Genomic DNA, 13,437 nt, shown 5'->3' with positions numbered 1-13,437 from the left:
CCGTTTTAATGATCCATCATCCCCCTCGTGTAGTCACAATTGGCCAACACTCCCCTCGTGTGTCTTATTTCGAGATAGCACACAAGCTTGTTTGTTGCGTAATCGATAACATATCAGATAAAACGTCACCTCCAGGTAAGCATTTGATCTCAATTAAGTTCTGTGTTTTAAAGAAAAGGTAAACGTACCTTTCACACGGATGTGTACACTTGACATCACCGTAACTGTGCTCTTGAACTTTGGAGCTAGCAAATACGTTGTGGCACCTTGCTAAAACTGGGCCAAACATGCTACATGCATGTCACACCTCCATTTGACAGTTGTACTCTTTCCCTAACATGTGTTTCCCCCCACTACAGTTTCAACTTGGCTCTTTATTAGACTGACATTGAGAGTTAAAATGACTAAAATGCCACATTGATGGATTGAACAAACAGAAAACAAGACATTCCCATGAAATGGTGATTATTCCTTTCTCATTTTACAAACGCAACTCCATTTATTTGCGTCATTAATATTGATTAATATGAATATATATTGTGGTTTGGCAGCTGCTGAGGCTTTTTGAAAGCTTCACAACAAGATGGCCATGTTGACTGCAATTCTGCAGCTTGGCAAAATGGAACGTCTGCATTCACATTCAACAACCTCTTTGACAAAGAAGGTAGGCCCAAGAGTTGATGATTTGACAACATATTTGATATTGAACATTTATGGATAAGAAGCTAGGAATGGACTGTTCCAATAATATAGCAAGTTATAGACCCAAACTTTTATCTTTTATCCTGCACACTAAAATTTGAATCAGTTCTTCATTTGTATGTGTTATGTACAACCAGCACGCATCCCGCTTGAGTGCAAACTGTCCGCGAACGTGAATGATGTTGTAGTACGACTATCTTTGCTCCGAATCAGAAATCAATACATCTTGCCTCAGTCTAATGAAATCACTCAGTGTGAGCGATTGCGCTCGAGAAGACACCTCATCACGCCGTGCTTGTAGATGCACCTGTGGGGTGCGAACGTCGCTGCCTCTCTTGCAGCTTCTCTGCTTCACCCAACTCACCATCAGTCTGGCATCCAAAATGATTGAACAGATAGAACCCAGAAAAGATTGTATAGTGGACATGTTTTTGTTTTTTTTGCCCCTGTTATCAGCAGCCTGAATTCAACACACCATGCTGCAATGTGAAACTCTTTAAATCCAAGTTCCCTGGAATTTTTTTTTTTTTTTTGCCAACCTCTCAAGGTTGGCATGGACAAGCGACGCATAATAAAAACGGCATTCTGCTGTAAAATATTTAACAGGCCAACCTGAAACATAAATCAGGAGAACGTGGAAACCAGAAGTTGGCCAACTCAAGTCAGAGGGAACACATTATGGAAACTGAGGCTCATTGTTGGAGAGTCGGGCCTTTTGAAGAACTCCGTAATATCCCTCAAAATGGAAATTGGAGATAATCAATAGCCTGATACCCCCTCAAAAAAATCCATCCCACAAGATAGCGGCAAAGCACTGCTTATGTCTAAATCACTGTTTGCCAGCTTTTATAGAACTTATGAACTAGCTTACAAAAAGTATTGACAGGCCTTTCGCCGATTAATCGATTAATACCCCGAGCCAAGCACCAGAAGGAACTTGAGTTTCCTTCAACTCCAAGTCTAATTTCCCCTGTTGAACATTCTCAGCTTTGGCATGCCACAGTTTATCTGAACTCTGTCCCCTTCTAAAGATCCAAGAGCACCGCTCCAAAAACATCCACTTCACGATGGCCTTCCAACAAAAATTAGCTCCTCTTTGAAAAGCTCAGTTATTTATGCCCAGAATAGAACAGATCTTTATTGTCAAGGGGGATTTCTTTCCATCCTCGCGTTTGGGAGAAAAAGTTTATTTCATAGCGGGAAGCGGTGAGATGCCAGATGGCCTGCGATTACAGCTCAAACTTTGTTTTGATTGATGTCGTCAACCTGCCCGGCCGGCGACATTTGTTTTTCGAGCACCTGAGGACACATCTGTTCGCTTGGCGGGCAAGTTGAAGAAATTGTTCTTTTCCCCTTTGTGTGTATTTTTCTTTGGAGGACGGAGCAGCTTAGATGCGTCCGTACAAGAAGTTCACGTTGCTAAGGGGAACGTTTTCCGTGGGCGATGAAAGTATTTGTTGAATGGTTTAGAAAAGCACAGCAGTCTTCGCTCCTCTGTCTTCTTTGTTACGTCGTCAGTCTATCAAAATGTTCAAGAGGATTTCAGAAAGAGTGCAACAAAATGAATATGACACGAATTACATATTATCAATCTATATTTTTTTCTAGATGGGAATAAACTGATGCATGCTGAAACTGTTATCCGCTGATCTGCCACAATATTAAATTAAAGGTTCAAAACATTTCAGCCTCAACAAAGATTTGCTTCACTTTTGGGAAAAAAAAAAGGCAAATAACAAGCAGCTACAATAATGATGATATTTTGACATTATTTACCTTTAATGTTCAGCTGCATTGCAAATGAATGAAATCACTCTCCCTCGGTTCCTGCAGATGGCAGTATAGAGACACTTTCTTCCTCCTCTAAAAGCCTTCCAAGCTCAATTAAAAAAAAAAAAAAGAAGAGAAGAGCCCAGACTGGAAAGTCTGAAACATGGGCACAAGGCGTTCCAACGTATTTGGCACTCATATTTTCTTGGCCAAACAACCCCAAAGGATTTGCTCGCGTTCCGCTTTTGTTAGGTCACTCGAAAAACATCAAACCATTTGAAGCATGTGGGCAAGTGCTGCCTTTTTATATTTTTATAGGAGAGTGCACACAGATTGTCTTACGCGTGTTGCCGTGCTGAATTTCAATAGCGACGAGTATTAGCATTGGAACAGGATTGAGAACTTCCTGTTTCCATTGTTGCTTCAGGTGCTCCACTTTCCTCCCACGATGGAAGAAAATGTACCCTGACTTAATTGAGGACCACAACTACTGTGAATAGCTGCTTTGTTTGAGACCTGTAATTGACTTGCGATCAATCCCGGGCCGGGGAGTACCACGCCTCTCCCCTCAAATCGCCCGCAACTGGCTTTTCAATTTAATTGTGGCAAGCCGCCATCTCAGTGGGCGTGTTATGACATCTGAGGCCGAACACATCTTGTGATGTATTATAAAGCTTTGGGTCGGGTTATTTGCTTCACAATGGGCAGCGGACCGCCCCGACACCCCCCATCACAATGGGGAAAGGACTTCAAAAGGAAGCCCGGGTTGGATTTGCTGCCCACGTAGGCAGACCCGCTGAGAAACGTGGCGAGAAGGTGGGACTCGGAATCAAAAAACCAGCAGGTATAGAATAGAACATGCGGTGGAGGTCATAGGAGAGGAATTCTGTAAAAGCCTTCATGCAACCGATATTTGAACTCAAATCTTGGAGCTGTGCCTTTTTGAACAGACAATCCAATAATCAGGCGTAGATTCTTTATCCTCTGCGGTAATAGAACTGCAACTGTAGGTTCTTCCTACTCTTTGCAGTTGCTTCTCCACTTCTCAAGCTTCATGCAATATAAAATATGGATGGGATGGGAAGAGGTTATATCAGGATGCGTTGTACACCAAAATGACACCCCCATTAAGTTGGTAGCGGCAACCAGTGTCCTTCGCAACACATCCCCGGACACCATCGTCATTCCACTCCACCTCACACGAGCAGAGCAAAGCTGTTCAATGTTTCATTTCTGGATTTTTTTTAGTATGAGCACTAGCATCTTAGTTTGCTCTCTGGTGAGAGCAAGGTACGTACTCCAAAATACATTTTCTACCACTAATTGCCTGCGTTGGCGAGTTGAAGTTCCTTGTGTTCAAAATATAGGCCACCGGTTCAAAACAGTCTCGTGGGTGTCGAGAGCAAAGTCATACGCGTGGAGTAGCATTTTGTTTATTTATTTTTATTGCCTGTATAGTTCATCGGTTCAACACTCAAAAAGTCATGAAGAAGTTTTCATTCTTCAATGAGACCTTTCAGTACTGTTTTGGAGCACATTGTGAACAGAGATGAACCGTGGGAAGGTTCGCTGAGCCGTCCTGCAAAATGTTGAGCTGTGGGCTTCTTTGGTCCTTCTTCAAATCAATAAGTTGAACCCTTTGTCAGATTAAGGATGATGGACGGCTTCACATATCAAATGTGCGGTGAGTGCAAAAGTCGTCGTTATGTCACGTGGCGGGCGGCAAGATGTTCAGTGGACGTTCTTCTTGAGGCTCCAGCCATGACGAGCTTGCGTTTACCACGAGCCGGATGTAAAACGCTCATTTAAACCTTCAATAGCCGTTTGATCGTGAGATTCTGGGGTCCCGCCATAAAGATCCTTCAGCACAGCTGAGATGAAAGATGGCGCTTTATGTTTTCAAAGCAGAGTCTTAACATTTCCACTATTTGCCAGCGGAAGACTTTTGGGAGTCCAGACCGAGATCAGAAAAATGAAATTTAAAAAAACATGACAAGGTTGAGAAGGTTAGCAGACTCGCTTTCATTTTTGTTCTAAATGGATTTTGGCGGCCAAAAGCATGCAGTACTTTCCAAGCACGGCATGCGACGATCTTAACTCAATTATTTTGATTTAATGTTTTTTTATATTTTTTATATATTTTTATATTTGTTTATTTTTCATATTTTTATAGTTCACGTCAGCTTAACTGTGTTTAGGGCGACGCTTTGACGAATGTAGTGGGTGCTTGGAAAAGCGTCAATTGAAGGTAGTGCTTGTTTTACCAAATGCATTGGCGGAGCTAGAATTTTTTTCCTCGGGGGGGGGGGGCATGGAGCCCCACCACGCACCAGAAAAAAAATTCTTCAGAAAACACTGATAAACATTCGTTCGACATTCTCTGAAGGAAATAGGGAAAGTCATTTCCAGAAAAAATGGAAAACACACAAAAGTCCAAGACCTTTAATATGACCAAGACCGGGCTTGAGTGCCACATCATATCTTTGAAGCCAAACAAGTCCAGTAGCACGTTCCAGCTTTCTCCAATTCACTCCGTTAAATGTAGACATCCGCCACATTGCCAGCACAAAGTAAACACGGGGCAGATAAAGAACTTGCCCTCAAATAAATCTTGTATTGCATTTCCCACCTCTGGCCGAGATAAGCCACCGTGACGCTCCGCCCTCACTATCTCAAACACTCCTGTCACAAAATCAGCGAGAAGCAATCTTTTTCTTCCAGTGTCCCGCCGCACTTGTGTGGAGATTACCAAAATTGAATAATTTCACTGCGGATCTGTTGCTGAGCTTCTGCAATTACCGCATGGCTCTTGCATCGCCTGTGAGGGCGGCAGGGATTTAGAATTCCAATATTTTCCACGTTCTGGCTGCGTCTTCTCAGCGTGTCACGCGGTATCTATCCAAACACCGATACGTTATCACGGAGAAACCCTCCGGTCGTGAAAACAAACAGCTGGCGGATATTGATCTGGAGATTGTATAGCGAAGAGCAGCCCGCAAAGCGCCACCTCTGTAATCAGCGCAAATCCACTTTTTATTTCCAACTGGGACGATCTCTTATCTCTCTTTTTTTCCTTGAATCTGTTGTGTTTTTATTCCCAATAGAAAAAAAATTCCCGTAGCATGTCTCCAAATGAAAATCTCGCCATCATCACTTTTTGCCTTGATATCCATAAATTCATCAGTGGAAATGAACCCAGATGACCTTTCCAGCATGTAATTAAGTATTTGTTTATAAATTATGCAACACTCACTAGCCGCAAAATGTCAAAGAGCCGCATTTTGAATGCAAAAAAACATGATGAACGCACGTATTCATAAAAACAGAAAATGTTACATACGGGTTACTTGAATAATCACTGACATTAGTTCAACACTTCAATAATGTTTAGTAATTAAATCATTAAAAACACATTTAAAATGCATCCTTTATATTTGCTCTTTGTAAGTATAAAACGAACCAGCAGAGGCCACTGTTGCCACTTTTCAGCTGCTCTTGCCCTTAATGTTTATTTAATGCCTCTGCGGACATGTTTAATCCAAATTAGTCATGAAAAATACACACACGATACACATGATTATTCTTTACGGCGGTTATAAAATGTACACCGCCTTTAGTGGGTCATTGTTGGAGTAACAATGAAAGAAACACAACGGCTGCAGAAAAACGTTACCGGGAGGCAATTATAAAGTGACAACGTGCAATAAACAGATAATTAATTTGGGCGATGCTTTGCCTTTGGAGGCTATTTGAGAGAGTACTGATTTATTTGTTGTGATAACTTGCCGACAATTTAGCAAAGGCGGTGACAAATTGTGTGTGTGTGTGTGTGTGTGTGTGTGTAGAGTGTTTGGATTCCCAATAAGAGCGAGTCCTTTGAATAGACCGCTGCTGACGACAGCACCGAGCCGCACGGGCCGCCATTTATAGGAAAGCCGGCCGGGACCTGTGGGGCAGTGCGATTTGTCAGGAACAAGAGACTGAAGTTTAATTAAAGTCATTAGGCAATTACGAGGCGGTCGCGATAGTGCTTTACAATGCATTTCGGTCCTGCCCATTATCCGTGCTCAATCAAAGAAGTCCCTACTCCGGCGTGAGCTATAAATGTTGGGATAGTATATAGGTCAGCCACATAGAGACGATTCAGACCCTCAGACCATTAATCCAAGCACCATATACTATTAGTATTGTATCCTATTTAAAAAGCTTGTAAATAGTTACGCAATCTATCTGGGCTATTCCACCAAAATGGTGCCATGTGCTTTTATAAAAACACTACATCTCAAAATGTGTCTTTATGCTGCGTAGCATTTAATACAACCGCAACAGAAAACGGAATCTAAATTCACTTCAGCAATGTTTAACCGAGGCGTTCCGCAAGGCTCCGTCCTTAGCCCCCTACTGTTCTAAAATCCCGTATTATATATTGTAAAAATAAAGCTGATTCTCATTTTCAGTCAACAGTTCATTGTTAAAAAGAAATACATAAAGTGGAATTTTCAAAATAATTGCGCTTGATAATGATGCCGAAGGATTAGGGCTAAAAAGAAAAACATTGAAGTATCACAGAAAGTAGTTTGGTGTACAATAATGTGAATTAGCCTGGAACGAAAAAGGTCACCATTATTCTGACAAACGTCCTATTGACACTGTAGATACCTTATATCCATCACTGATTAATTAGGGGGGGGGGGGTGAAGGATGAGGTTAAGAATAGCGCATGAACGAGGACTGTATCGACATCGATCTAGCATCACAGGTGTTGCCGTAATGGAGTATGAAAGCCGAGATGAAGAGCGGACACAGATGAGGAAAAATGAACTTGACCGGGTCCCGCGCCACGCCAAGACCCGGGCTTCACTCTAACGATTCCAAAGTGTCAATATATATTACTCCAGCTCCATTAGCGCCGCTTGTGTTCCATTAGTATGCGCGCGGATGCTCTCCGTGACCTTCGCAATCGCCGGTGGTTCTCGGACGATGACGTCATTGCGTGTGAACCCTTCGGAAAGCGAAAAGTATCTAAATACCGTTTCGGACAAGTTTACGGGAACAAATGGCTCATTGGCAAAATGTAATTTCTTTGTGTGGTGTGTTTTGTACACACACTCGTCACATGATTGTTAACTAGTCACGTCGGAATAATTTGGGTAGAACAATTGCAGACTAATTCACTGGAAGTAAATCTGCTACTTCTTAATGTTGTCTTCCATCAATCTGCTTTTGCTTGCAAACAGTACACAGAGTGTTTTTTGCAAGGGTGGGGGTGTGGGGTGGGGGGGGGGCTAATGTCTCCGCTGCCTTTGCCACCACCGTGCAGCAAAAGATTCAATTTATTATGCACATGAATGGTGGCGGTTTTATCGCCGTACCCCATGCCTAAAAACTGCTCCTGCTAAATCTGCTCCATAATGTTGCTGGATTTATGGGTCGACATATGCTCGCTATTGATTGCAAATTACTTTTATGAGAGCAGATGGGCTGATTTGTTTTGGTGTTGATTATTAGTGCATGGGGTATTTTCACGCCAACAATGTCTAAAGCAATGCAGTCGTAACGCAGTTGTTTTATGTACCCACTTTTGGTGACATTGGTCGGGAGGTTTGCCTTCATTTACGACTGAACGCGGAATGCTGAATGTTACCTCAAGGTTAACTTAACTAGCGGCCGCCGTTTTCAAATAAGCAGTCCGAGGTGCCTAAACTCCAACGTATTGGCATTTCTCTCCCAAGCCGAGATCAACTGCCAATCAGTGTCGTAGCAGCTCAAAAGGCAGCAGCCAGCTCTGACATGTTAATTAGTCCCGAATTCCTCTTCTGGCTGTCACGGGAGACTCCGAGTGAGCTACAGCAGGGAAATTTGCAGGAAACTTCCTGGAGCAAATCTCCGCTTTGATCCACTGAGACGGTTGTTATCAATTGTTCAGTTTCATTTAGTGTCTCTCCATCGGAGAAGAAAGTCATCTGCACGGGAATGCTAGTTCATAGAAGGTGGATCTTTGTTTTGTGCCCTGGCTTTCACGCTACTTCTTGACAAAGTGTTTCAAAAACTTGATTCAAATTGCATTCCGTGGCGCGAGCCTGATTGAATCAAATATGTCGGAGGAGGGAAAACGTGTCGACTGTCGTCAATTAAATAAAGGTCACATCCAATTTTGACAAATACTTGAGATATGAGTTTAATTCATTCTTCCATGGCCACGCTTGTGACTCAAAACACACGTCCCAAATCATCTTTCCCTATTGAATGAATGGAAATGTCATTAAACCGTTCCAGGCTCTTTTAAAAAAACAAATTTTGCAATGTGTAATTTTTTGGAACGATAAAACTTGCTCTCTATCAAAACGTACAGTGATGACTGTTTACATCACAAGGCACAGAAGGCCACAAAAAGCAAGTCGGATGCTGCGGGCCATTATGAGCAATGTGGAGAACAAGTGCAAAAGAGATGCAGCACAAACACATTTTCACTTTGGAAAATATGTGCCTTGCAGCGCTCCTCCAAACAAATCCAGATGGCACGACAGGCGTGCGAGAGGCACATTGCCTCCACAATGAGACGCGTCCCAGCCTTGGCGGCTCCGTTTGTACCGTCGTCATCTGGCTTACTCGCTCATTTCATTCCAAATCGACCACACGTGCCGACGCTAAAGTTGTCAACGCCGTACATCCCAGCGTACCTTTACACACTGCCCGAGATGATTGTCGCGCAAAGGCGAGCCAAAGATTTCCATTTCATAGCAGACAAAGGAAGACGATTTTGAGCCGCAGTGCTGATAGAATCGTCGGGTTGTCAGCTCGCCACCTGCCATGACATACGAGGGAGGGGCCGAGCCGAGCGCCGAAGGCTCGTAAAGCAAAAACGCAGCCGTCGATCATCGGCGGGAGATGTGAGGCGAATGCTTCACGCAAGGTCGCCGAGAAGCAAATGTGACATTCAAAACAGCTCGAGACGTTAATTCACTCTTTATCGGGCCGTTTATATGCCCGCGTTCCAGCTTACCTGACACTGTGTAGCGTGTAATGCTTTTCTGCAAAGGTCACTGGGAAGTTTCCGGGACAAGCTTCTAAACTTTTGGGTAACATGATTTTCAATGCATCCGTTACACGCACGCGCTGTCCCGCTAACAATGTAGCTTGTGGGCCGGCCCCATCTGTGAGAGGTCTGGACCCGGGAAGTCGGAAGACATGAGCAAGACATAGCCCGACCTTTCCCCGGTGAGCCGCTCCAGGAATGCGCGTCAAGCGGAATGCAAATGAAGCGGCGAGGAAGAGAGCAAACTACCTGGAACACTGAGTCCCTGTGCTCCCGATTGACTCTTTAGCATGCGGCGCACTTCTTTGCTGTGCTCCAATATTGCCCTCATTTGCTCATGAAAGGCTTTCGCTCCATCAACGATTCAAACAGGGGCTTCATTTAAAGCCTGAAAAGAGGAAAAAAATAGATCTGTTTTTTGTTTACTTCATTTTGATCATCTAGGCTTGTTTTTTTCTTTTTTTTTTTTTTCTCCAAGTAACTTGGCCAAGGCTCACACACCAGGAGCAGCACAATGTGCAGTGAATTAAATAAAATGAAATGAAATGAAATTTAGTTGTGTGCTATGGAACAAATCTATATTTCTAAATACACCTACCGATCTTCTGACATAGATAATTAACCTGACAGCTTTAATTCCACTCTGACTGAAAGAAAGATACCCTGTGAGTCTTTTTATGAAGAAGTAAATCGTTCTAAAAGCCAGGTGGGCACCTCCTGCATTGCATTAACGTCAGCCTTGTGCCTGTGGAACCGCTCAGTCTTCCTTCTCCTTAATTTGAAAATTTGAATTCAACGCGACTGGACTGGCTGCAGGCTGCAATGACTTTTCCTCCGTGACTTTATTTGTTAATACCCTGACCGTCGTCTGCTGAATCCTGCCTACGTGTAAATTGCGTATTCATGTAGTATGTGGCAATGCCGGCGCTTATGATATGTATAAAAGATAATTGGCATTTCAGAGGTCATATTCGGCTAGATAGAGCTGCATGTCATTATACGTGCGGCGTACTCATTAATTTGGAGGAGTGGAGACGAAAGAAACCTGCAGAGTCAGGTGATTAGATTTGATGAGGACTGACAAAAAAAAAAAAAGAATCGTGAGGGTCGATGGCACGGTGACAGCACACAAGTATCATTTTAAAACACGTCGGACGATTCATGGACTGGAGGCTTTTCGTATTTAAATTTGCCAGTGTGTGGAACGCCAGCACCATCTAGTGGCATGAGAGAGTATCACTGAATTCACACCGTTTTTTTTATTTATTATTATTTATATATTATTTATTTATTTTCAGAGTGGGCCAACCCCATTAGGCGGTATTGAGAGTTTTATCACTCAACTCTATCTTTCCAGTGCGCATCTCTTTGAGTGGCGCTCACGCAGTCCTTGGCTGCAGGCTCTGGTCAAGCGGGGACACTCGCTGCACTTTCATGTCAGCGTTTGCAAGGCCAAAAATGACAGCGAGACTGCGGGACGCAACTCTGTCATGTGTTGCTGAAGGACTCGCCGCGTCGGCTTTCAAGTCGGGAGTGCTTGTCGGGAAAGCTCCGGTCAGCAAAGGGTTCCCAAAGGGGCTGACGTTATAAAAAATAAAAAAATAAAAACAACAGCAGAACAATGACCAACTCTGTGACATTTAAGCCGCGACGAGTTTGCAGCCACTGAAGCTTTAACTCAAAGGCGTCAAGGTTAGTGCACCATTACGGTGCACAATGTCGTTCGCTTTGTAGATAATTCAGGAGGATGAAATAAAAAATAAATGGGATTTCAGAGATCATATTCTGCCATCTCGGGAGGCGAAAATCATTTCATATTTATGTACCACCTCTGTACCACGGCAGGGGGGGGGGGGTACGGTTATATTAGCATACTAATATTCCACAGAGGTTTGCAAGTGCTCTTCCACTTATTTAAAAAAAAAAAAGAAAACAGCCATTATTACCAAAACAATGACTGCAATGTGTTGTGTGTGTCCGCGCGTCTACAGCTTAAATTATAAATAAATAAATATAATATAATAAATATAAATAAAACACATATCGCGTATATTGACATCAATAAGTACGATATAACGATAACAAGTGAGGTAGAGTAAAAAAAAGATATTTTTTAAAGCATGAGAGTGTCGACGGTTGTTTTTGTTCCCTTTCGTTGTTTGTTCGCAGCTTATAATGAAGTGTGAGAACAGTAAACAAGATTGGCGGCAAAAGTAAATAACTTTTCAAAGTAATTATTTTGCCCTAATTAAGTGGGAAACCTGGTTGCGCAGCGACGTATACCTACCTACTGGAAGTGCGAATTCCTCATTTGACTTGTAAAAGAAATCCACCTCAAGATAAAGCTCCACTTTGATAATTAGCAGTGGGAGTCGTTTGAAATCCCATCTTTGCTTGCCGGGGAGGGAAAGAAAGCGAAGAGGAGGAATAAGCTAAAGATAAACTTGCAAATTAATTTTGGCCAAAAGGTTGCTGTTTTAAACCGGGCTTTGTTTTGAAATATTGTAATTAATCCGTTTTTCCCTTTTATTTTATTTACTTTCCAGCCTGCTCAATTTGAAGTCGTTTTAATCGTGATATTTATTCAGCTTTAAGGGCAAAATCTGCTCTCGCCCGGTTTTGCTTCTTATTCTAAAATGTCGTGTTGTGCTTCGGAATGTAAAAATGTCGTGATTTGAGATCTAAAGTGGGTGTAATGATCTCTTGATTCCATCTAAAATAAAAAAGTCTATTTGTTTTGTCTTTGTTGTTTTCAAAGAATATTGCATGTCAAGTCAGCTGGAGATTTTTTGGTGTACTTTTGATTGGACACTTTGAAAAATAGTGTGAGGCGAGACCCTCCGCTTCAATTAAATCAAATTGCGTCAAGAAACAAACAATAAACAAAACCCGCAGAAGCGGATTTTCTTCGCACCGCGGGCGGCGCGGAGACTAAATATTTGATGCCACGTGTTTTCTCGCCTGTTGTAGTCTGTCAGGCGAACGGCTAACCCGCAGCGCGAATCGAATGGCGTACGACTTCATTTCGAACATCTTGTCCTTTAAAGTTGAGATGCCATGTATGACAGCGCGCTTCCTTGAAGCAAAAAAATAGGCAGCACTGTGCTCTGCTAATTAGCATTTTGTACACTTAACATGAGAAAAGAACCAGAAGCAATAAGTTTCTTGCCCCACATTCTTCTTCGACGAGAGGGATCTTTGTTCCGTTTGGATCCGCAAAGAAAACATTTCACTTTGATGACCTTATTTATACACGGGATTCATTCCCATATGATTAATTTGTCATTCCTCTCGCTCTGACTCTTATTTTGCCCCGTTATCGTGGTTTGGCGGCGCCGACTCCTCGTCATCCACTTTGAGACGGCGTTCGAAAAGGGAGGCACAGGCGGCTGCCGCTGTCGGCATCCGGGGCGCAAAAAGGCGGCGGCAGCCTTTGTACAAACAGACACGGCGTGCGACGCTCAGCGGTTATGAAAATCCATGTCGAGTTTGTTTCTGTTTGCAAAGCCCTGGCAGGCTCCGAATTGATCATCTGTTGACTGAAATGGCGTCGTCCTTGTAAATACGCTGTTAGCGTTTTTTTACAAACAAAATAGGTTGAATATTTTTCCGTGTTTTTCAGAATATAAGGCGCACTTGAATTTTCTCGTTAGCGCGCCTTATAATCAGGTGTGCCTTATATCAGGAAGTTGAATAAATTGGATTTGCCGCTGAGCAGCCGTGTGCCTTCTACCCCGGTACGCCTCCCAATGGGAAAATACGCTCGTCCATCTTGACTCATTCACTACTATGACGCATATAGGCGTCAACGTTGTATTTCACTGGCAGCCCTATAGGCGTCAATGGCAGTGAATGAGTTAACGTACATCATCAAAGTACGGTATTATGAATTTGTGCCAGGAAGGCACTGCTCTTCTCCAAACTGATAA

Source organism: Syngnathus acus, chromosome 21 (assembly GCF_901709675.1).
Source record: "Syngnathus acus chromosome 21, fSynAcu1.2, whole genome shotgun sequence".
Taxonomy (NCBI): domain Eukaryota; kingdom Metazoa; phylum Chordata; class Actinopteri; order Syngnathiformes; family Syngnathidae; genus Syngnathus; species Syngnathus acus.
The sequence above is the reverse complement of the archived record's forward strand: the minus strand, read 5'-3'. Positions refer to the sequence as shown.